This window comes from Podarcis raffonei, chromosome 1 (assembly GCF_027172205.1).
Source record: "Podarcis raffonei isolate rPodRaf1 chromosome 1, rPodRaf1.pri, whole genome shotgun sequence".
NCBI classification, from domain to species: Eukaryota; Metazoa; Chordata; class Lepidosauria; order Squamata; family Lacertidae; genus Podarcis; species Podarcis raffonei.
The window spans coordinates 39,950,471-39,975,173 of NC_070602.1; the positions used below are offsets into that span (position 1 = coordinate 39,950,471).

The following is a 24,703-nucleotide window of genomic DNA, read 5'->3' on the forward strand; positions in this document are numbered from 1 at the left end:
AAAGCAACGAATTTTTTATAAAAAAAAACCCAAGACAGAGATAGGAACAATCTTATTATTACTGTGTGTTTCAATATATTTTGTAGTTCCTCTTTATAAATTATTTGTTGAAGCCTTTGTATTGTTTTCTGGTTGTAACTGACAGCTTTATAATTCCTGGGGGCACATTTGAGGTCTCTTTTTCTTTTCAAACATTCTTCGCTATCCACAGTAAGGGCTGTTTTTCTTTGTTTCTTTGCTGTCTATGGAAAGCAGATCAGAGGCTGGCACTGAATGTGGTAGGCTGTGACATTCCACTATAACTAGCAGTTTACTTAAGCTATGTAAAGACCACGTTCCGAGGATGCCCTCCCTTCCAATTTCTCTGCCAAACCCACTGTTTTCATAAATCATGACAAAAAAACTTTCAAGACCTTAAAACAACAACAAAAACCCAGCAACCAAAAACCTACAATATTTGCATTCCACTTTTTAATTGTTGATGCACTGATGTCAAATCACCAAGCAGTGTATTTTTAGTAGCTCTCTCCACGACTAGTTGGATGTGCAGGAATAAGCAGTAAGGGAGTATCACTTCTGGCAGAACTAGAGTGAATTAGAAATTCTATTTTCTAGACAATTTTAATACATTCACTTTTTTTAAACCTCCTTTAAATCTACCTCTTGCTATATTTTGCAATTGTGGGGATTTAGTGCATGATGCCTACACATGTGTACGTAATATTCTCTACCTTTTGTCTTTAATATTCGTTGGTTTTTAATTATTAAAGATAAGTATTTGAATTATAAATATTCTAGTTATACAGGAATAGGCAAAGCAGGGACATACCCTCAGGCAAAATTCTTCCATTATCCATAATCCTTCTGCCTCCTGCCTCCATTTCTCTACCCCCCTATCTTCATGTCGTCTCAAAAAACACAGAGGCATTCTTTTAAACTAACCTTCTCCTCCCCACTTAAACCACAGAAATCCCTTCTCAATATGTATAGGGGCCTTTTCCTTGAAGTGGGATGTCATACTTGTCCTAAATATAATAAAGTGCTATCTTCAAGGCATTTCTGCATCCAAAACACTCCCTAGAAACCTGCCTAGTCCTCCCATCTAACCAGTATGGATGTCACAAATCATAGCACAGAAGCTGCTTTATAGTGAATCATTAACATTGTCAGGAATGAGTTGGCAAGGGGGAAAAAAATTACAGATTTCCATTACAGAACTGAAGTAGCATATACAAATGACAGCATTGTCATTTCACTTGCATTGTTTTATAAAGCACACAACTGATTAGGAAGAGTTTATTCCAATATACATATACATACGCATACACACATACATCGGGTATGCATACATGACAATTATGTTTTCATCATGTAGCATTTGCAAGTATGTACGTGTTTTATATATATATATATATATATATATATATATATATATATATATTCTCTCATTCTGCAGTAACTGTCCTAGCTAAGGTGGAATTTGGAATTAAATAAGTAACAGTTTCTTCTTCCAGCGGGATTGTGTCGCTTTAGTGAATATATCAGGGAAGCCAAAAGTATAACTAATGCAAAATATATGTGTAGGAGATCTTTAATCTACATTCAAGTTTGTAATTTAATAAAGTAATTTCTAGTGTGGGATTCTATAAAGGCTGCTAGAATAACACTGATGCTGTATTAATAACCTAGCAGGATGTCTACTGTCAATTTTTCTCCTTAGCACAGCTTGAATGGGAGATAATATACATTTATAACATGCAATACAATTAGTTCTCTTTTGAGCATCAAATATTGTAAAGTAAGTCATTTTGATCAACACATGTGATGCTTTTTTTACATAAAAAGCCCTAATATATTTGTATTGTAAATTAGTTTTCCCCCCTATTTCTTAGAAGACAATTGCATGGAATTATACATGTCTTTGTTGTTCATGGAGATAAAAACGTGTCAAGCTATCAATAATAAGAAATGTGTGGGGATGTGCAAGATGCACCTACAAAAAAAGAAGAAGGCTGATTTTCAAAGAATAAGTTAATTTGCTTTGACAACACAAGGAGTTATCTTTAAATACTCAAAATGCTATGAAAAACTATGCTAAGCAACATGTGTGCTTCAATATTTATCTACAGTTATGCATGCATATCATTTTAGCATAATTGGTCTTCACTTCATGTGGCCAGATGGACATAGAAAACCAGATTCTAAATTTATTTATACTGGGTTAGCTAATTAAATTGAATAAATCCATTTATACCACGGGAAATAGCTTGGATTCATGCCTAAGGCATTGAAATGGGAACCTGACCCAGATGCTGAAAAATACTCATGACTCTACAGTAAATATTGCTCAAACACCAAGCAGTTATGCATGAAGCATACTTGGTGGTAGTTTTCATCCAGCTACATTTAACTAGAGTGATATTGGTTTTCTAATCAGAGGCAGTGTGACTGTTGAATGAATTCTTCGGTTCAGAAGCACATGCTGATTCATTCAATTCACTGTAAATATTCATTTTAGCTTTATTTGTAATATTTATCTTAACTGTACTGTTTCCTCTTTTTGAGGTTTGCTGTCTTGGGTTCCTTTGCTAGGAAAGGCGGGACAGAAATTTAATAAACCAATACTGTGATGGTTCTTGTGTCCATGTCATGTGCAGGTGGCTCCAAAACTACCTTAAAAGATCCCAGAACATGGTTTGAAAGGATGTGATGTAGGCTGCATTCACATGACATTTTATTCCATATTAACATTTCCACATTACATTTGAGCTTTCACACAATATGAACGCTACTTCCAGAACTATGGTGCAAGTTTAGCACTCATTCCCTCATTATCTGCAAACCATTGTTTTTCCTGGAAGCAAATAACACGGAAAATGAGCACTCAACTTGCACTACATTCCACTATAGTTCCAGAAGTGTCTTTAATGTCATGTGAAAGCTAAATTATAATGCATTAAAGCACATCTGAGTCCATTCAGTGCCTCAATGGATGATGGTCTGGTAATCCCATGTAAATTAACTTGAGTCTGTGAGGGAAGAAACGTGAGATACAAATGTACCCTCCCACACAAAACCCTGAAAGTTAGATAAAAACCCACCCTTTGTAAGCTTCTACATGAATGGAAGTTGTTATATTTCTGAAAGATAACGAACATAAAATACAACTTTCACTGCTATGTTAGATTTTCTACCTGTGAAACAGATTTCCATATAGGTCAATGAATCACCAATGTATCTATAACAAGGTAGGGTATACAAGTATGCCATAAATAAGATATTCCATACATACATAATATCCACGACCCCAGTGAAGGTGTTATTTCAAAAATCACTGAAGGCTTCGTTTATTATGACAGAAAGATTTTAACAAAATACTCTGTGGGCTGAATTTAGAACTTTAAAAAACTTGAAAAGATTGCAAGCAGAAACTGGGAATTCTTATATATTATGTGTATATAGTTAAAAGGCAGTGGATAAAAAAAGGAAGCCTGCCTAAGGGAAAAGAAATCAGTCTGCCTATCATCTATCTATCTATCTATCTATCTATCTATCTATCTATCTATCATCTATCTATCTATCATCTATCTATCTCTATCATCTATCTATATCTAGCTATCTATCATCTATCTATCTATCATCTATCTATCTATCATCTATCTATCTATCTATCTATCTATCTAATCTATCTATCTATTATCTATCTATATCTATCTATCATCTATCTATCTATCTATCTATCTATCATCTATCTATCTATCTATCTATCTATCTATCTATCTATCTATCTATCATCTATCATCTACCTATCATCTATCTATCTATATCTAATATAAACTTCTGTGTGTCAATTAGTGTGTCCTAACCAAATGGATCAAGGGCAGAGCATTAGTACCGTAAGTTTTTAAAAAACAGATAAAAGACAAAAATATCATTGTTTATCAGGTTTAAAAACATATTTTATCTGGTAACGATACATACATTTGGCTATGAGTAAGAAGAAGCCTTTAATACAAAGATACTGAGTTTGTTTCCAGGGCAAGGTGCTGTCATGATGTTACAGGGATGAAGGGAAGCTGAATATTAAAATTCACCACATGACTCATCTTTCAAAGTCCCATTCCGAGAGGTGATAAACACCTTCAACTGCATTTTGAAGATAACATGAGTTGAGGTTCCCTTGCCCTTCGTGTGACTGTCTATTTTCAAATCTTACTTTATTCTGCTACTGCCTTCTATGGTAGCAATGGCAGCTGGCTATAGGTTACAAATCCCCCCAAAATATACGTAACAATTAGAGGCACATTATTACATGTAACTTTAATTGGATATAATATGCTGTTGATTACCACTGGACTGAGTGAAGTATCCTGCCGAATAAAGGAATTGTAAGTTGATTATTATATTGTGTTTTGCTGGGTTTTATCATATATATTTAGTTGCAAGCCACTCTGAGTAGAAGCGAGACATAAATTATTGTTGTTCTTATTATTAATTTATATTTATTTTAAAACACATCCATTCTGCCTTTCTATAAAATTCTTTCTATAAAATACTGAAAGCCACGTCCAATCAGACAATGAAAGCAAATGAAAATCAATCAGACAAACATTAAAAGAACAAATAGCAACAATCAAAAATTGCTGGAAGACAAACCAGACAGAATCAATAAAATAATTTAAAATGCCTGCATAAATAAGAGCTTCTTTATCAGTCAGCTAAAACTACACAGCAAAGGAGCTTGGCAACTTTCCCTGCAATGAACCGCATGCAGCAGAATTATGGGGGAACAGGACCTGTTCTGAGCATGAGAAGATCTCACTTCTCCAACAGGACAGCACCAAGAGCATTGCCCCGCCATTGATTTCAGAGTTTGACAGGCTCATGCAAATGGCATTCACACAGATTGAATTAGGGAACTGGGCTGCAGACACAAGAGGAAAGCAGGAATCAGTTAAACTTTAGCAATCCATGGATCAGTTTTAGCTGCAGCAATGTAAGGATAAATTGATTATTTATTTATTTATTTTAAATTATTATTATTATTATTATTATTATTATTATTATTATTATTATTATTATTATTTCAATAAATAAGCAGCTTTTCAGCCAAACCGTCTAACAATGGATTGAAATAATAAACACACAAGTGTGTGCACCCACCCACCCACCCTATGACTAAAATCATCAATATAACCAGCAGGAGGCAACATAAAATCAGCGGTATGAAACTCAAAAGGAGAATCACAACAAAACAGCGTTAACAACCCTTCTTCAAGGACCAGTGGAATTCATCTACTGAAATCTCCTCAGGAAGGAATTCCACAAATTGAAGCCACTATATTACAATCTTGTGTTGGGAGCACCATCTCTGAATTACATCTTATTTTTCGGGGTGGGGGAAACAGCAGAGTCATATGAGATAAGTCATATCCTCACATATCCTGGTCTTGGCCATTTAAGGACAAAACCATTTCAGAAACAAAATATTTTTTTGGGGGGTGGGCAGATTTATGTAATGTTCTCAAGGAAGCAGTTGCTGCATTCTGGTACAGACCAGCTGTTTTTTTAAAGGCACAGTACATTACAATAAATTGAGAAATCACCGGGGTAAGAATTACATGGCAAAGGCCTCATATAGGAGTACAACTGGAGTACCAACCAAAGCTGGTGAAAAGTACTTTTATGACCACAACTGCTTCATGGGACTAAAGGGCTGGCAATGTCTGTCCCCCATCCGAAACTCTGAAGAGCTACTACCATGGACACATTTTGATTTTTTAATAAGTGCTGTGTGTGCCATCTCATCTAGCCACTTAGCACAAACCCATCTCTACCTCCCATATGCCTATCTAGTCCACCTCCTCACACTGAGAGTAAGCCAGTGGTGGGGGCAGAGCAATATTGAGTCTGCAATAATTCTCGGTGTGCAGCCTGTGCTCGTCATGGGATGGACCCAGATTCAGTTAGAACCTACTGAAATCAAGGTGAAGAGGTTCAATGGGACCTAAGTGTGACCAACCCATAGTCTTTTATAATTACCGTATGCTGTGGCCACTGAGAGGACCAAGGTGGACATGCCACAGTTCTATTACATTCATTACTAACTCTATAAGCCATTTGAATACTTTTGCAAAAGGGCAACTAAGAAGCTCAAAGGTAAACAAAGACCAATCAATATCATGGCTCCCTGCCTGTAGTATAAGATGGTGTTTGGTTGGACAGAGAGTTTAAAATTCCAACAGAAATTAGCATAGGTCAGGAGGAGGAAAGGAAACTATTGGGATCCCCTGCTGGAGCTTATAAAATGTATCAGGCTTACCAAGTGACGTTAGGGACATGGGTCAGAGGCATTAAAAGGTCAATTCCAGTGTTTATAAGTGCAAGCAGCAAGCAGGAGGCAGCCTACTCCCCTCTGTTTGCTATGGGCCCACAGAATATGCTAAAGTCTTTGCCACAAGTCATCTTTGTTTGAGAAAAGGTTACGATGCTTCTCCGTTTCCCTGCTTGATATGGCTTGACTGCCCTGATTGCTCATGAAGGTCTTCTTTGTTAAGGCAATGAACCAGGAAGGAGGAAGCAAAACCAATGTTAATATAAGCCACAATAGCAATAGCTGACATTTTTAAGATGACAGATACAGTGTATGAATCCGTTGGCACAGATGGACAAAAAATAAAATAAAAGATGGACCATTCCATAGCCCTCATGCACTGATATATTTTGTTTCCTAAGGGAAAAAGATTCTGTTGAACCACCCAGGGTCAAGGTTTCCACTTGCCCCCCTGCCTCCCCCCACAACTGGGACCCTTATTAGGAGGAGCTACTACTTGAGGGGTTTATTTCTGACCTCTCTGACATTTTTGGGAGGGGACATTTAGAGATGGATGTATATGGTTCTTATTTCTTTTTTTAAAAAAAGTAGGATTTTGTTGCTTTAAATTTTTGCATGTTGCACTTTGTTCCTTGAATTTTGTTTTTGTGTCAAGAAATGGGTGAATATGTGACTTTCTTGTTGTGCCAAGTTCAGTTCTCCACATTTTGACACCAGTTTGCCTTTTTTTAAAGTCCTCATGAAAATTCATCAGCATTTTAGTCTGGATTTCTCCTAATATTTATTCACCTTTTCCTCCTAATTTCTGCCAAGATACAGATTTTTGTATGCAATTTTGCCTAACATACTTATTTTTGCAGTGTAATTTTCCTGAATATAATGCATGTTTGTATACTATTTTATTTACAAATATATTCGCACTTCACCTTAGTATATGTATTTTTGTACACATTCCGTGGCTAGTATTGCAAAATTCAGAGAAGCGCCAGAGCAGCATGGGGGCTTGGTCTGCTGAGGCGCCAAGAGGCTTCTTCCCGGTGTCTCAGCTCTGCCAGTCCACCAAGCAGCCCTGCTTTTCCAGCTCGTGCGCACAAGCAGGAGAGACAAGGCGGCTTGAAGAGCTGACATGCAGGGACGCTTCTTCCTGTGTACCAGCTAGGAAAGAGGCCAGGAGGTTGAAGAGCCTCAGCACAACCCTGCTGCACCTCTGGCTCGCAAGGAGACCCTTTCTGGAGGATGTCTGCTCCAGGTTCGGGGGGGGGGGGCTCCTCATGAGCCAGAGGCACAGTGGGGTTTTGTTGAGGCTGGTAAGGTCTCCCCCCCCCTACTTCTGGGCCCCCCTGAGAGGTGCTGGAACACGGTTCCTATGTGTTCCAGCTGAAAAAATCCTGGTTAAGACCTTAGAGTAAGCTTTCCTGCCAGGCTTAGCTAGGCCTGGTTATCAATCTCTTTGTTCTTCCATTCCACCATGTGAACTCCTACAAATAAGGAGGTCTGGGCTGGTTGCTCCAAGCTCAGACCATGTGGCTTACGCAAGTCATCCTTGTGTTTATGTTTATTATTAATTAAATTAGTATACTGCTCTTCATCTGAAGATCTTAGAGCAGTTGACAATTATTCTATACAAATAATTTAGAAGCTTTCACCACTTTGGAACCTAATTTTACTGCCTGTGTTTTCTGACTGCTATATGAAAAAGCACATGAATCTGACCTTTGAAGAGTTTGTAAGTAAATTTTTAACTTACCAAATGTGTTCTTTTTCTATGCTAAGGGAAGTAGGGATCTTTGGAAGCAACTTAGAGAGGGAAATTTTTAAAGCTCTAACAGCCTATATTTCCAAGCTTTACTTTGCTACACATTTTGTGATTTTAAATCTCTGCTGGGATTCTCTCACCAAAGAGTACTTGCCCCAACCTAGATTTTTCCTTTAAACAACCAAAACACCAACAAATATTAGGCTTCGGTATGTAGGTAAGTAGGCTCCAGAGCTTTAAATTATTTTAGAATTAATAGTGAAAATAATAAAGTATCAATTCTGGCTCAAAAACCTGTTACAATATTTCTTTATTTTATTTAAAGAATTTATAAACCACCAGCCACCATTCAAAAACATTGCAGCAATGTACAGTACACAAATAAATACAAAATACAAATTTAAAACAGTACATTGTTTTTTATATTGTGTGACACCTTCAAAAGTGTATAGTGGAGCTCTGGCACAGAACATCGCACTGCCTAGATCATTCTTTATCTTTTTGTTGAAACAAAACTTCCCAATCTTAACATATGAAATGCAACAGTAACAAGAAAGGTCTACCATTTCCCTGCAATAAGGCCTCCAGGCTTTACTTCTATAAAAGTATTCTAGCTCTGTCCTGAAAATGCCAAATAAAATTGCCAAATAAATGCCAAACAAAACTGTCGACTTTGTGCAGTGCATACTTTGCACATTACATTTCAGATGCAACATCTGGTTCTCCCTAGAGTCCTGCTTTTTACCCAATTTTCCAGCTGGATTGACTGAGGCAAAGGGAGGTCAAGCAACTTGCCAAGGTCAGGCAGTGAGCTAGTGCTTTACTAGGGATTAGAATTTAGGAACTGCCGAACTAATGGAACAAATAGCCTTCATGGTCCAAATCCCACAGGGATAGGCAAGTCACAAAAAAAGGAGAGGATTAACCAAAAAGGGACTTGTCCGCTTGGGTAAGCAAAAGATGCCCAATACAGAAGAAATACAAACACTTTCAAGTTGCTGAACCATAATCCCAGGACCGCTGATGCTTGTGTGCCAAATGTTTGGGGAGGATTTTAATGACTGGTAAGTGTGTGGTTAATATTTGAAGCCCCTGAAGCAGAGAAGGCCCGTGCATCTATATTTCAAAAGAATCAGAACAGAGCCAAATCTCCAGCCATCCCACCCCATCTTGTTTAAAGAAGCTTGGTTCATCACACTGCAAAGAAAGCCTCCTTATTTTCCACGGAGGGGTGTCGACTGTGCTCCATGCAAAAGGTAAACAAATATTACAAGCCTGCCTGCCTCTCACCAGCAGCACATTTGAAACCAATGTCACCATTCTAGTTACAGAGCAAAAATGGAAACTGTCTGTTTTGATTTAAATCTGTCCCTAAGCAATTTCCATGAGTTAACGCGGCAGAAGTGCAAGTACAAGAACAAATAAACAAAGAAAGCCAGGCAGCTTCCTAAGCAACTAAACATTTCCAACGGGACGTTCAACCCCCCCAGTTTCACTAATCTTAATGATCAATAAAGGGGTGGGTGACACTAATTTTACTACTGGATTGGAGAGTGGGGCATGAAAACGCTAATTAAAAGTCAATTGCATACCTGAGTTCAAGTCTGCTTATGATTCATACACTTATTGCTGCAGTTCACATTGAAATGACAAAGAGCATTATAAGATGGCAGGAGGGCCTTTATGTCCCCTGGCTGTTCAAGAGTCTCTTCTTGCACTTTCTTAACGATGCCAGAATGACTCAGTTTCATTTTGCAGTTTTCACTTGCATTAAATAGACAAGAGATATGGACAAACAGCCACAGGGAGTTTTTAAGGAAGGCAAAAATAAGGTAAAGGAAAAAATATTTTTGGGTATTTGCAAGAAAAATGGACCTCAGAACTTTGGGCTCCTCCAGATGACCTGTTTCTTAAGCATTTACTTTAATGCACAAAGCTCATGCAGAGATTATATGATGTATGCTCTTTATTGAGAGTTTATTCTGATTTGTTTGCAGGAAGGTTATATGACAATAACACCTATCCTTATTTCACTCTGATTTAGGGTTGCCATGAAGATTCAGACACAAAAGTTGTTGAGCTTTATTTGCAAGATCGCAAAGAAATTGCTTGCGGCCACAGCATTCCGTATATGGACATACTTTGGAATGCATTTCCCCATCACTTTCCTAACTGCAAAACAAATTAAAAACAACAGTGATTTTGTTACTACAGAGCGATTTTATCCGATTTAATTGCACAAACCTAAATCTACAGTATGTGATAGAATCCCTTCCACAAAATGGCGACAGCTGGAGGTGACCTTTGTCTTTGTAGCCTAACCCTAACCCCCCAAAAATTCCTGCTGGAATTATTTCCAGAGGAGCAACCATGTTGTAGCAAAACTCAACTAAAAACTTGTGGCAATTTAAGGACTAACACATTTATTATGTTCAGGGAAGTTTTTAATGTTTGATGTTTTCTTGTGTTTTTAATATTTTGTTGGGAGCCACCCAGAGTGGCTGGGGCAACCCAGTCAGGTGGGCAACATATATTAATAATAATAATAATAATGGTGGCGGTGGCGGCATAAGCTTTCACAGACTAGAAACACTTCACTGGCTGCATGAAATGTTACCCCAAGTTGAGGGGGGACAGAGAGAAATGTTAGCAGTGCAATGCAAAAAATAAAATAAATAAAAAATAAAAAATGTAGACTGTAATAATTGCCTGTTGGAGCTATTGCAGGGGATACAAAAGAGTTCAGTACTGGGTGAAAGGGATGACCTTATTTTGATGTTATTCTTCTTTTATTTTTATTATTTATTTGATTTATATACCACCCTATACCTGGAAGTCTCAGGCCGGTTGGTTAAAGCTGAAAAAAGGAAAGATTGGGGGCAACTCAGCTGAACATCCTGCATTACCTTGTAAGGAGTCTGCATTCTGTCTATTACATGAACCAAGCAGGGGCATCTTGCCCATAGAGGCAAGTGGCGCCGGGCGCCGGGGCGCCAAATTCTGGAGGGCGCCAGGGAAGAGGCGGAGGCTGGATGCGGCGCCTCCCGGCATCAGCTCGCTGCCCTTGCCCGCCTCGCCATGCTGTGCTGAAGCAGCGCCGTGCCTGGAGCCTCCACCTGCCATGGCCACTGTGGCACAGCCACCAGGGAAGAGGCAGAGGCTGGGCACAGCGCCTCCCGGTATCAGCTTGCTGCCCTCACCCGTCTTGCTGAAGCAGCGCTGGGTCCAGAGCCTCCGCCTCTTCCCCACTGGAGGAGCCACCCTCCAGCCGCTGCCCGCCTCCTCCAGCCCTGCAAAGCTGCTGGCAGCGCCGTAAAAAGGTTGTCAACTCTGGGAAACGGGGGCGGGGGGGGGCGCTGGAGGAATCTTTTAAAAACCAAGAACCAAAAACCTGGAACCAAGGCACAAAACCAATTTATTGCAGAGGATTGTGAAAGAGCCTATAAGTTAGCCCCCTGTGACTCATCTCAGCCCTTAGTCTAAGAATCAGAAACAGCCTAGAATGAAGGAAGGCAGATATTACACTGAAATTTGCATCTAAAAGCAGACCTCTTCCCTTTCCACAGCAAACAAGATGTGTCTGGTGTACCCCACAGCAGCAGGAGGCAGGTCACGTGGGCAGGCAGGCAGGCAGGCGGGCAAGTAAACTTTGGCAGCCTCACCTTCTACAACCAAAAGTCTCATGCTTCCTTGCTTCAAACCCAGAACAAGAAATAAAAATAATCCACATGACAGCAAGTCTGAGAAGGAAACACATATTGAATAAAGGGAAACTGACAAGTGTAAACTACTCAGTTTCTCAAATATTTAGGCTGCAACCCTAATCCCACGTAAGTGGGACAGTGGGAGTAAACCCCACTGAAATGAATGGGACTTACCTCTGAGTAGACATGGTTAAGTCTGCACTGTAAATTGCTGTGAAATTGGCATTTTAAAAATAGGCTGTGTGGGAAAATTGATGGTGAAGATGAGGGAGGGCATTCTGCCTGTGTGCTTTTAATCACACTAACAGCTCTTCAAATACACGGCTAGATTGCACAACCAGAACCTTCCCTTCTTGCCAAAGGAAGGAGCCGCAGTTGGCTGAGTGCCCCTCTCGAGCAGCCGCCATTTAAAGCAGCCCCTCTCTGGAGCCTTTCGTGTGCCGCTCATCACTGTCCCTCATTCATTTTTTTCTCTTCAAAATATAGTCTGGCCACCCACAAGGTCTGAGGGACAGTGGACTGGCCCCCTGCTGAAGAAGTTTGAGGACCCCTGGTACTCTTTTGGTTGCTGTTTTTAAAAGGCTACAGAGGCATAATTTGGCTAAAACTGGGAGGAGTCAAAGGTGGGCTTTATGGACGTAATTAAGGGCCCTCTATCTTCTGCCCCACAATGTGAGCAGCCTAGCTGGTTCTCTCTACCACAGACCGCTCACCATATTTGCACCATCCTGGCTTCTCTTCACCAGGACTTGATGGTGTCTTGTTGGGTATCTTGTCGCTGATGGGTTTTCCCAGTAGATACTAATATTAGTGCTTAAGTCGGTGGACACAAAGTGCGTGTCTCCAAGGCACATGTTCTTCTGGAAAATATAAATGGAGCTGCAGCGTGTCAAAAGTCTAAGCAGGTCATGCTGGTCCAAAAGTTGCCAAGGCAGGCAGTCAGGTTATAATTGTTGCTGAAGTTCTGATACCACAAACTGGAAAGAAAAGCGCCAATTGTTTTTAATTTTTAATGCTCTTGTCTTCCTTCTGGAAAAACATGGGAGCCAGTGTGGTGTAGGGGTTAAGAGTGGTAGACTTGTAATCTGGGGAACTGGGTTTGCTTCCCCGCTCCTCCACATGCAGCTGCTGGGTGACCTTGGGCTACTCACACTTCTTTGAAGTCTCTCAGCCTCACTCACCTCACAGAATGTTTGTTGTGGGGGAGGAAGGGAAAGGAGAATGTTAGCCGCTTTGAGACTCCTTCAGGTAGTGATAAAGCGGGATATCAAATCCAAACTCCTCCTCTTCCTCCTCCTCCTCCTCCTCTTCTTCTATTCTGCATATTGACTCACTTTATACTACAGGCATGTTCCATATGAATAACAGCCCTACAGAATGCAGTGAACAGGTATGTCAGGTGCTGTAGCATCAATTGCTAGACTAGTGCTAACTAATTTAATTTAATAAATGATGCTATTAAATTTTTATCTTAAAGATACTGATTCCCCAGTGACTCGGAGAAGCATGCCCTAAGTGGATTCCCTACAGGGAATTGAACTGCATTCCTCAAGGTAGTTACTCTAGTGTGAGCCCATCAAAATCTGTGGGACTACTTCAGATATAACTGGATTGAGGACTGAAACATAATTCCCTTTAGGATCAAAGTGCCAATCAGACAGCCTGTAACAAGTGCTGAATTTGATGCGTAGGTTCTGCAATAATTGACATATGCAAATTTGATATGTAGGCGATAGAGATGCTCACTAAAGGGTAAGTAATAGAGTATTTCTCCGAAGCATCTCAGAGGTTAAGCCCATAGCAAGGGAAGAATGAGAAATATATATTAATGTCATTCTAGCCACTGCTTTTAGATACATTTGTGCATTTATTTTATACAGTTACATGCTGAAGCTTTGCCATTGCTTGGTACTTTTATTAACCTTTTAGCAACTCCCCATTAGCTACAGTTATTTGACTTTAAGTGAAAATTAAGATGTTCTTATCACCTGTGTCTAATATATATATTTTTCTAAATAAATCTGTTGGAGCTTCTTACATCATGGTGGGGATGGGGTGGTAGGGTGTGCTGAATTTTTCAAATTCCAAATTCCAAAAATGAAGGGTGCTAAAAAGTTGTAACATGACTTGGGAATTCAAAAGGTGTTTTGGTTAAATCAATATACAGTGGTACCTCGGGTTACATAAGCTTCAGGTTACAGACTCTGCTAACCCACAAACAGTACCTCGGGTTAAGAACTTTGCTTCAAGATGAGAACAGAAATCATGCAGCAGCAGCGCAGCGGTAGCAGGAGGCCCCATTAGCTAAAGTGGTGCTTCAGGTTAAGAACAGTTTCAGGTTAAGAACGGACCTCTGGAACGAATTAAGTACTTAACCTGAGGTACCACTGTAATTTAGTTTTGCTTAGTAAGTAAAATGTGTGTAAATTGCATAGAAATCAATTTCAAAAGATAAAATTAAAATGCTTTGGTTCCCTGAAAGCAGTTTATGTGCTTCTTCATCAAACATAGACTTATCAAGCTAAATGTTGTAAAATCAAAAGGCCCATCTAGTCCAGCATTCTTTTCCCACAAAAGCCAAACTGATGTTGATGGGAAGCCTGCAACCAGTTGTCCCCTCCCCCCAATCAAGTAAACCAATAGAAATACTTAAAAACTGAGGTTCCCGCCCAGCATAAAGCCTGCCCCCACAAACATAAATCCTGGCTACGCACATGTGCACCTCAGCACAACCAAGATTCTCAGCTAACTTGTGATTTCCAGAAATTGTTACTCTGCATCATGACTAATAGCTCTTGATAGCTTTATCCTCGATGACTTTGTCTAGTTCAAATTGGTCACCATCACTGCCTTTTGTGGGAGCAAATTCCATAGTTCACCTATGCACTGTGTGAAGTAGTGCTCTGTTTGTCTTTTCTGAATCATCCAACATTCAATTGCCTTGGATGGCCCAGAGTTCTAGGATTATGAGAGCTTAATATAGCCACCCTTTCACTTCTCTTTGTCTATGCTCCCTCCTAGCACTGCTCAGAGAGTTCCAGTGGTTAGCATAACACATATGCTAACTATGGTCCACTATGATGAGTCTGGCAAGAGCACAGGAGATACGTTCCCCATCATTATTCTTGGCAACTGTTGAGGGTCCTCCCACTTAGTGGAAGTACAGTGGTACCTCGGGTTACATACGCTTCAGGTTACAGACGCTTCTGGTTACAGACTCCGCTAACCCAGAGATAGTACCTTGGGTTAAGAACTTTGCTTCAGGATGAGAACAGAAATTGCACGGCAGCGGCAGCGCAGCAGCAGCAGGAGGCCCCATTAGCTAAAATGGTACCTCTGGTTAACAACAGTTTCAGGTTAAGAATGGACCTCCTGAATGAATTAAGTTCTTAACCCGAGGTACCACTGTACTTGGTTTACCTGGGTGACCCAGGCACCACCTGCTCAACACAGAGACCTATTCACATGAGCTCTCTCTCTCTCTCTGTGTGTGTGGTTTTCCCCCCCCAAAGGGACAGGGTTATGCAGCAGTGGGGAACTATTAAATGAAACATGAAAATTCTAAAAATGTAGAATGCATGAAGTGTTGCTTATGTCTTAAGTGTAAAATATGAGTGCAACAGAGAGAAGCAAGTTAGATTTAAATAAGCCACAGTTTAAAAGCCCTCCCAGTAGGCTTTACATATTACTGAGCCAGAGAATGACAACCTCTCTCCCTTTAAATCCCCTGTCAGGGTACCTGGGTGCCAGGTTCCCCAGTACATCAGGTTGCCTGGCACTTTCATTGGTGGGAAACAGCTTTCCATACTAAACCTGTATAATAAAACAGGAAGAGCCTTGTAGTATATGTGGACTTCACTGCAGGTTGTCAATTTTTTAAAAAAGTGTAGATAGAATTTTAGAGATTAATAAAGCATTTTGAATGACTCAAATGTGCAACAGTTTGTTGATGTGAAAGTTCACTAGGATATATGCAGGCTCCCCCCCCAATTGCTTCCCCCCCTCTCAATTTCAAGTCCCGCAACTGTAAATTAAACCACTTATTCACTCTGACAGGCAGGCAGCAGAACACAGATATAGTAATCTGCCAGTCTAGAATCTGGTATGCATTGGGAGTCATGAAATAGATCTCAGCAGGCTGAACACTGTGCACCCACCCATTTTACAATACTGTGATTACAGCAGGTAGGTGGTTCAAATAACTCTGCATTTCAGATATGCAGGAGTCCAGTGTAATGTGTAGCATGATTTACTCAGGTTTGTCAGGATGCATGCTGTAATAGCATGGTTGGTGCAATGTCCCACTGGCTTGTCTTTCATGCTTTTTGATCTCCAGACCTTTATGAAAACAATATCTTAGCAAAACTGTTTTGGACAGGAATAGGGAGAATGGCACTAGTTGGTGCATAGCACCTTTTATTGTGCTCTGCTGAAAAACTGAAAGGTGCTGGATTCTGAAAAACACACCAGTTACCGTGGAAGTGCTCACTCCTTTTCACAAGCACTTGTTTCACTTCAGTTAGCAGGGTAGGGCAGGCTCAAAGGCACTCCTTTCTCTAGATTGCTTCAAATGTTTCAGGGCTGGGCTGGGCACTGAGAACACAAAGTCTGGTGCATGGCCCAATCTAAGCTTTGATTCCCCCCCCCCACCACCTGCCTGAATCATTTGCATATGTCATAATGCGAATATAGGTTAAAGCACAAATGCAATATCTGCATTCTATCTATGGGAAACATTTGTATATTATCCAATTTCTGACCAAAATGCATTGTTACTACCAAATTGGGTGTACCTGAAAAGTACAGCTCTCCATTTTCCTGCTTATCACATTTTCTCTAAAGAAACAAACATGCATCAGGGTAAGCAACATGGTGCCCTCTAGCTGTTGTTGGACTACAATTCCCATCAATTCACATTTCCATCCAAAGGCATTTACATATCCTTATGTGGGCCCAGGATCCCCACAATATACAAGCGAGCCAAGGGCAGACTTTGATAATCTTTCATAATATGGTGCTCTGTGTGAGGCCAAAATTTAGCTTTGCTGTGTTTTATTTGCATTTTTAATTCTTCTTTTTCTTTTTCTTCTTCTTCATCTTCGTCTTCTTTGGCGATCACTCATAGCCGAGTAACATTGTCTTCCATAAACACGGTTTTAACAATGTGTCTGTAAGTGACCGTGGAGGCCAATTCTAGATCCACACGTCTTTCCACAGTGGGGACATTGGTTTCTGGGCGGGAGTTGATCATGGTGTGGATTTGCCAAGCGTGCCTTCCTCCTAGCACGTTTCTCCCTTGCGTCCTGAGTTCGAGTGTCTTCAAAGCCCATGACACCTTTGGAGCGCTCACAGGCCAGTGTTTCCCAGTTGTCAGTGTTTATACTGCATTTTTTTAGATTTGCCTTGAGACATTCTTTAAACCTCTTTTGTTGACCACCAGCATTACGCTTTCCATTTTTAAGTTCAGAATAGAGTAGTTGCTTTGGAAGACGATCATCAGGTATTTGCACAACATGACCAGTTCAATGAAGTCGATGTTGAAATTAGTGAGTTGGCTTCACATCTTGAAACCCTTGCTTGAGACAGTCCTGTCCCACATAGAATAGAGGTATATACAGAAATGCATGGTGTGAACAAGTGGATAGGGAGAGTTTTGTCTCCCTCTCTCATGATACTAGGTCCCAGGGTCATTCATGAAATGGAATGGTGGGAAATCCAGAACTTCACACAGTACATAGTGAAACTGTGGAGCTTTCTTCCACAAGACATGGTGAGAGCTGCCAGCTTAGATAGCCTTAAAAGGGAATTAGACAAATTCATGGCAGTCACTGGTTACCAGCATCCCTCTGAAAGCCAGTCACCAGGAAACAGAAGGAAAGGACTCTTACCCTCATACTGCTAAAATAGATAGGCTTCTGGTCAGATCCAGCAGGGATTTTCATTTTAGCTCAGTGGGACTTACTCTCGGATAAGTGTGCATAGACTTGCAGCCTGACCACTATTTGGAGAGAAATATTTCCAATTTCTAAAAATAAAAATAAATGTGTGAGGTCAGGCCACAGTTTGGTAAAACTCATGTTTTAAACTCTGTAGTCAGTTATAGTGCTTAATACTTAAGCTATGACAGGGAAGTCATTTATGCTATGTTTTTCTTCCATGTTGTTGTTTAGTCGTTTAGTCGTGTCCGACTCTTCGTGACCCCATGGACCAGAGCACTTCTGTCTTCCACTGTCTCCCGCAGTTTGGTCAGACTCATGTTTGACTCATTTTCTTCCATGAACCTTTCTTTTCTTTGATGACAGTCTCCATGGAAAAAAGCTGTGTACACGTCTAACAGTTTTTATCTGTTCTTAACAGAATACAGGGAAGAGGTGTACCATTCTGTGGTTTAGAAAGTCAACTTAAGTAAAGAGGAAAGGTATGTGTCTGAAATGATCCCAGTTTCACTTCTATGGGTTGAATCTATGGGTTGTCCAGACTGAATGAAAAGGGTGAAATGACTGAAGCTTTCTTGAGTTTGGTGCCACTGTGGGTTTTTGGTTCTCCAAATATCAATCAAGTCCATATTGTCAGTCAGTTCAAAAAAGATTTTCGGTAGTCTGCCCTCTTTCGTTACAGTCTGTCTTTGTGCTTTATCCATATTTGTAGATACCACTCCATTCATGTCTCCCATCATAATGATGTTATTGTAATCCATAAAGTCCAACATTGTCTCATGCAACTTCTTGTAAAATTCCAATTTCCCCTCATTTGGCGCATAAATTCCTAAAATCAAAATTTTTTCTCCTTGAGTTTGAATTTCAATTGCCAAGATCCTTCCCTGCTCATCTTTAAAAAGAAATTTTGGTGATAGGCTTTCTTTTGCGTAGATAACCACTCCTCTCGAGTTTGGTGCCACTGTGAAACCTTCTTAACCTATTCCTGTTTGTTATTGTTAAAAGTCACAGCACCCAGAGTGGTGTCTAGAATTGTGAGGTGGTCTTCTGTAAGGCTGCTCACAAGTGAAATATGGCTTCAGCTATGGCTCAATATAGGGCCACATATTTATTTAATACAGAGATTGGGAATCTCTTTCAGACTGAGGCCACATTCACTTCTGGGGAACTTTCTGGGGGCTACATGGCACCGGTGGTTGGGGCAAATGACAAAAGTGGGCATGGTCAGAGAGAAAGGTTAACAGAGCAGAAATTGTGAATTTTGGCCTTCCCACTCACACATCCCTCTCTGCATTTCAGCCATGCAAGCAAGAAGTATCAAGAACACATTCCAAGCATGTAAAGGCACTCAAACAGAGTGCAAAGCAGGGGTGGAGAGGGGGGTGGCTCTGGAGAGGGTAAGCCCTGGGGGCCTGAGGTTCACCTTCCTTGAGTTACAACCTCTGTATGTCACTTTGCCTTAAAAGTCCAAGGTTAACAATTCTAATACCCACACCCGCACACCCATACAATATCGCAACTGAAAACAGAGGTAAAGCCTATAAGGCAAAATAAAGCATAACTGACAATAAAAATAGCACGAAGGAAAACAGTTGGCAGACAGAGACAACATCAGAATAAAACAAAATCATTAAAGATATATATGATAATTTAGAATAAGAGCTGGCTAACCCCACAGGAGTCAACTAGCAAAGTCTGTTTGGGACTGCTACTTTAGTGATGAGCGGTATTGTTTTGCATAAAAATGGAGAGGCAAAATTGGTATCCATAATTTCTGGGGGATAATCTAAGGCAGCTAGTTGGCGGGGGGGGGGGAATCTCATGATGTTACCAGGCTCAGAAAAACTTTAGGAAATCTCATGAATGACACATTCAACCATGCTAGAATGTAAAAGTGTTAGTGACATCAGTTCCCAGCAGTTACACCAATCCCTGGCAGTATTTTGTCTTTTTTGTTTTTGTTTACCTAAGTGCAACTTTTGTGCCCATTTGTATACTTTCCCCGTGAACTTAGTGTGTCTTGTCTTGCCACCTTTTATTCTTGTGCATCAACTGACTATAATTTTGGTATTTTCATGTCACCTCTTTCCTTTCACCTCCAGCTGCCAAGGAAAATTAGTACTTAGCTCAAGCATACCTGTGTTCTTTCACAGTGGTGTTTAATGGATAGCAAAGGCCGGTGGCTTGAAAATGACTCTCAGTTCAAAATTGCTGCTGACAAGGAATCAAAGCTCTATGCATGTGCATAAATAGCAAGGGGAATAAGTCTGCTAATGCCAGCATCTTACAGCATACAGAGACTGTGAGATGGCCTGAGTATAAGGATGATTCTTGCAGTCAGATGCTGATACAACCTTTTTTCACACGGCATAAAAACATATCTTCTAGAATATCGACAACTGCATTTAGACAAGGAGACTCCCGGCATCCCCACTGGACGCCTAAGTGTTTATAGCCATCACAGTGTTCTTGTTTATGGCCTGTGGTTTTGTAAATTCTTCTCTGTAATTTCCATACTGAAGGCCTACTCTCAGGTCTGCATATATTTACATGTTTTACTTGTAAGCTTTTAAGCATCAAATTATACAAAATAGAGGTGAGACCTCTGCCAGTTGAATCTTTGTCTTATTGTTTCCATTGTGCCGGGTTTCGGCAAGATAAATAAATAAGTAAGGATGCAAATTGGTATGAAATACATGACAGCTTGCGTTCCACAGGTTCGTGTTTTATGACATTGCTGGCCCATAGCCACTTTAGCTATTTCATTGTCTGAAGGGTGTCCTTGATTTGCTCTCGTTGCCTGTGTAATGACAAGGCTGTGCAGTCTGTGCATACACTGCTGTCAGATGAGTAGCTCTTGCTCTTTTGGCATCCTCAGGGTACAAGATGGAATGCACAAAGGGAGTTGGTGGGAAAGTGCTACCAGCTTTGTTTGGGCAGGACTGAGCCTTCAGGCCTTCGCTGGAGCTCTCTAAAAATCACTCCAGTACCTTTCCAAAGGCCATTTGCAAGTCAAAAAAGTTGGCGTGTGTGGCTTTTCTGCAATTTTTCAAGAGAACAGGAGAAGAATCACGTTTTAGGACTGAGAGCAGACCTTTACTTGGAGCAGCTCCAGAGTGACATTGTTGCTAACTTTTACTCAGAGTAGACCATTGAGATTCATGGGCCTAAATTAGTCATGCCCATTGTTTTCAATGCGTCTGCTCTGAGTAGGAGTAATACTGTACAGTGGTACCTCGGGTTAAGAACTTAATTCGTTCTGGAGGTCCGTTCTTAACCTGAAACTGTTCTTAACCTGAAGCACCACTTTAGCTAATGGGGCCTCCTGCTGGCGCCGTGCCACTGCTGCATGATTTCTGTTCTCATCCTGAAGCAAAGTTCTTAACCTGAGGTAATATTTCTGGGTTAGCGGAGTCTGTAACCTGAAGCGTCTGTAACCTGAAGCGTCTGTAACCCGAGGTACCACTGTATTGAATATTGTCATGCATGATGATGTAACACCATTCAGAGGAAGCATTGTGGGAAAGACATAGACGCTAGGTTATTTGGAGGAACAAAATGCAGAGCGATAATTGTTTTGTTTTTTAAGGCGAAGTCCTTTTTTATGGTAAGAGGATTAAGACAACAAATGGAACCTGGTTAGTTTTGGCGTGGGCTGACGCTCATCAGCTTGTGGCAACACAGAGGTGGGCTTTTCTACTTGCGCAACCAGTGTTGTGGAATGCTCTCTCTGCTGAAATATAAAAGGCCTTATTGGTACTGGCATTCGTACTAGAATCATACCAGCTCCTGAAGACACACCTGTTTAAACAAGCATTGTCCTGATCTTCTGATTTGAACCTGCTGCTTTAATTGCTGTTTTTACCGTTTTAATTGGTAGGCTGTTTTAATGGGCTTGTTTATTGTACATTTTAATTGTGGATACTTATTTTAACATTAATGTAATGGTTTTATTATGTGTTTTAATTATGTGTGGCTATTTTAAAATTAATTAATAAATAATTTCCAGGTAAAGCTCCATGTCCCTTAAAACATTTTGTAATTCTCTTCTTGTCTGCAGATGGATTGCTTGTAGTGTTCACCCTTTTCTTTTTTTACCCAATGCCTATTGAAAGTCTGCAAAAAAAGGATCACAGTAGAACTTTCAGCCCAGCTGATTTCAACACTATTTTCAATTTGAAGGTAAATATAAAATGAAAGGAAATATAGCAATAACAAAAATCTGTCAATAACTACTTATTTTCACAATAACAATCCATCTCTGTCTCATTCATACCTAATTTAGATCCTGAAAATTGCAGCGTGGGATGCCAGCTCTTCAATATTTCTGTAATTCCTAGCATTTCTTAGAAACACAGTTAATTTAACAAGCTTAATTTGTTCTCATAGCATATACAATAATTTCTATTAATGGCAAATCAACATGTTGAGCCAAATGAATGATGACAGTTAAGGACACCGTTACACATCAATATCATGGCCACAACCAAACTCAAGTAAAATCGTATAATGAAGCTGCATGAGAGCATTTGACTTCATGTTGACCAAACAGAAACCAAGAATGAATATGCTTCCTTCCCTTGACATTCCATATCATACTGTGAGATGCTTTGGAAAGTGAAGGCAGGCAAAGCCTTTACAAAGTGACATTTCTGTTTCACACTTTCAATGAATTTATCCTTAACTGTGATGTGACAGCACCTATACTGTGGAACTCCCTGCCAACTGATATTTCACTGGCACCTTCATTCTAATGTTTTTGACAATTGTTAAAACCTTTTTCATTTAGGTAAGCCTACCTAGACGTGAATATTTGTTATCTACTTTAATATGAAATTTTGTTTTGTTTTACTAAAACAAACAAACAACTGCTCATTTTACTGATTATTTTTTGAGGTGGGGTGGGGGAGGAAATCAGCTTGTTTTTAACATTTGATTTTATCATTCTTTTAAATGTATATTTTATGTAAATGGCTTAGAGGTTTGGATGATGAAGCTGTGTCTAAATCTTGTTAAATATAACAAATGAAATAAATTTGGAAGTAATGCAGAAATCCAATGAAACTTTCTTCTTCAGAGATGCTCTCAGTGCCTCAATATGTAATCAGGAAGCCTCCTGCCAATCCCTGGACCAGTTTTGGAATGATAACAATAAAAGTTTCTGATTTTTTTGTTTTAAAAAATTAATATAGTAACTGAAAGCATGTATGTAGATTTTCCCCATATTAAAAAGTGGGCATGGAGAAAGGGGCAAGACTCACAACTGAACTTGTGGTTGATTTGTAGATCTGTACATCCATCAATTAAATTGTGAAAGAGGAAGACAGTGGGTGTGGCTGAGTGATACACTGTCCACTATCTTTTAAAATATACTGTAGTAAAATGAATTTTTTCAGCGCACCATTAAGCGAGTAGAGAAGAAAAGCACTCTGTGCCTGCACTGACTCCAGATGCCTACCTTTCCCACATGATCCAACCGCCAACCAGTATCTTGGGGGGCTTCCCGTAGCAGAGATAAGTCCCATAGCAGGAGGTAGCAAGAGTTCACCCACAGAACTGCTGAAGTGGGAGACTGCAAATATCACTTTAAAATCAACAGACTAATGCAATGCTCTTTTTGTAACGTTGTGAATAATATTGAACCACATGTAATAAAGCAAGATGAAAGGTATGTCCTAAAATAAATATCCTAAGTTCCCACAACAAGAGAATTCTTAGAACAAATAAAGTATTAGAGTCCCCCAAAGGGTTATATTGGATTTGGATTTTGGATTTGGATTTGGATTTGATATCCCACTTTATCACTACCCGAAGGAGTCTCAAAGCGGCTAACATTGTCCTTTCCCTTCCTCCCCCACAACAAACACTCTGTGAGGTGAGTGGGGCTGAGACACTTCAAAGAAGTGTGACTGGCCCAAGGTCACCCAGCAGCTGCATGTGGAGGAGTGGGGAAGCGAACCTGGTTCCCCAGATTATGAGACTACCGCTCTTAACCACTACACCACACTGGCTCTGTTATATGTTTAACAGCAGGGCTGGGGGAATTTGTGGCCCTCCAGATGTTGTTGGACTCTCAACTCGCATCAACCTCAGTCACCATGACCGATGGTCAGGGATGATGGGAGATGTAGTCCAACAACATCTGCAGCTTAGTAGACTTCATTCTTTCATTTTCCTTTTGCACTGCAACACCTTTGAGCTACCTTTCTTAAAAGTGCCAGGATATCTGCTGCACAAGTTACCAGCTGACCCTTTGAATACTGTCTCTTCTCTACCTGCAGCTTCAGTTGCAAAGGTCCAATCAGTATCCTAATGCCAAGCAGCGGTCTTGTTTTGTGTTTAGGTATTTCCGACTCCTCCAATGCCACTTCTCCCATATACCAAGTCTAGGATCTCAAAGGAGTTGATGGTTGCCAGCCCTATACAGAGCATCCTAGCAGGATCACGCAAACAGTGCTGTCCTAACCATGCCTACTCAGAAATAAGTCCTATTTAATGCAATAGGGGTAGACAAATCTGTCAATTTTGGTTCTCTCAGTTGCTCATATTTTCCCCAATCTAACATTCAGTTCTCTACAATTTTGCATCATTATTTATTTATTCTTTTAAAATTAATCAACATTTCATTGTGAATTTCCTCTAATAAATACATTTTAGTGTGCAGTTTTGACAAATATATACATTTTCCAAACAATTTCCCACATGTTACATTCACAAATCTATACGTTTTTGGGCACACTTCTCCCTAGTGTATGCATTTTTGTAGACACTGTTTGGCTGAAAAACTGCACCACAACATTAGAAGTGTGAATTTCGAAGGATTGTTGTGTTTCAGCTTTTGTATTTCTTTGAGAACTGTAAACTATACATTTTCTCATTTTTACAATATAAACAAAACTGAATCTGTCCCTTATTCCTACTCTAAGGTAAGTGGAGTTAGGATTGTAGTCAAAATTAATCGCTACAGCGAACT

The 24,703-nt window shown here is 40.1% G+C and overlaps 1 long non-coding RNA gene across 3 annotated transcripts in view; it reads left to right on the top strand.

Moving 5' to 3' along the window:
* LOC128410486 (uncharacterized) overlaps positions 1–22,900 on the top strand; it is a 54,037-nt gene extending 31,137 nt beyond the window's left edge. The window contains exons 1-4 of one of the 3 annotated variants that reach the window (XR_008329524.1): positions 12,256–13,184; positions 13,272–13,347; positions 21,791–21,912; positions 22,016–22,900. This is a non-coding gene — a long non-coding RNA (uncharacterized LOC128410486). Of the gene's footprint in view, positions 1–12,255; positions 13,348–21,790; positions 21,913–22,015 lie in introns of those variants that run through there. The other 2 variants (XR_008329521.1, XR_008329522.1) reach the window with 2 other exon arrangements.
* The last annotated feature ends 1,803 nt before the right edge of the window (positions 22,901–24,703 follow it).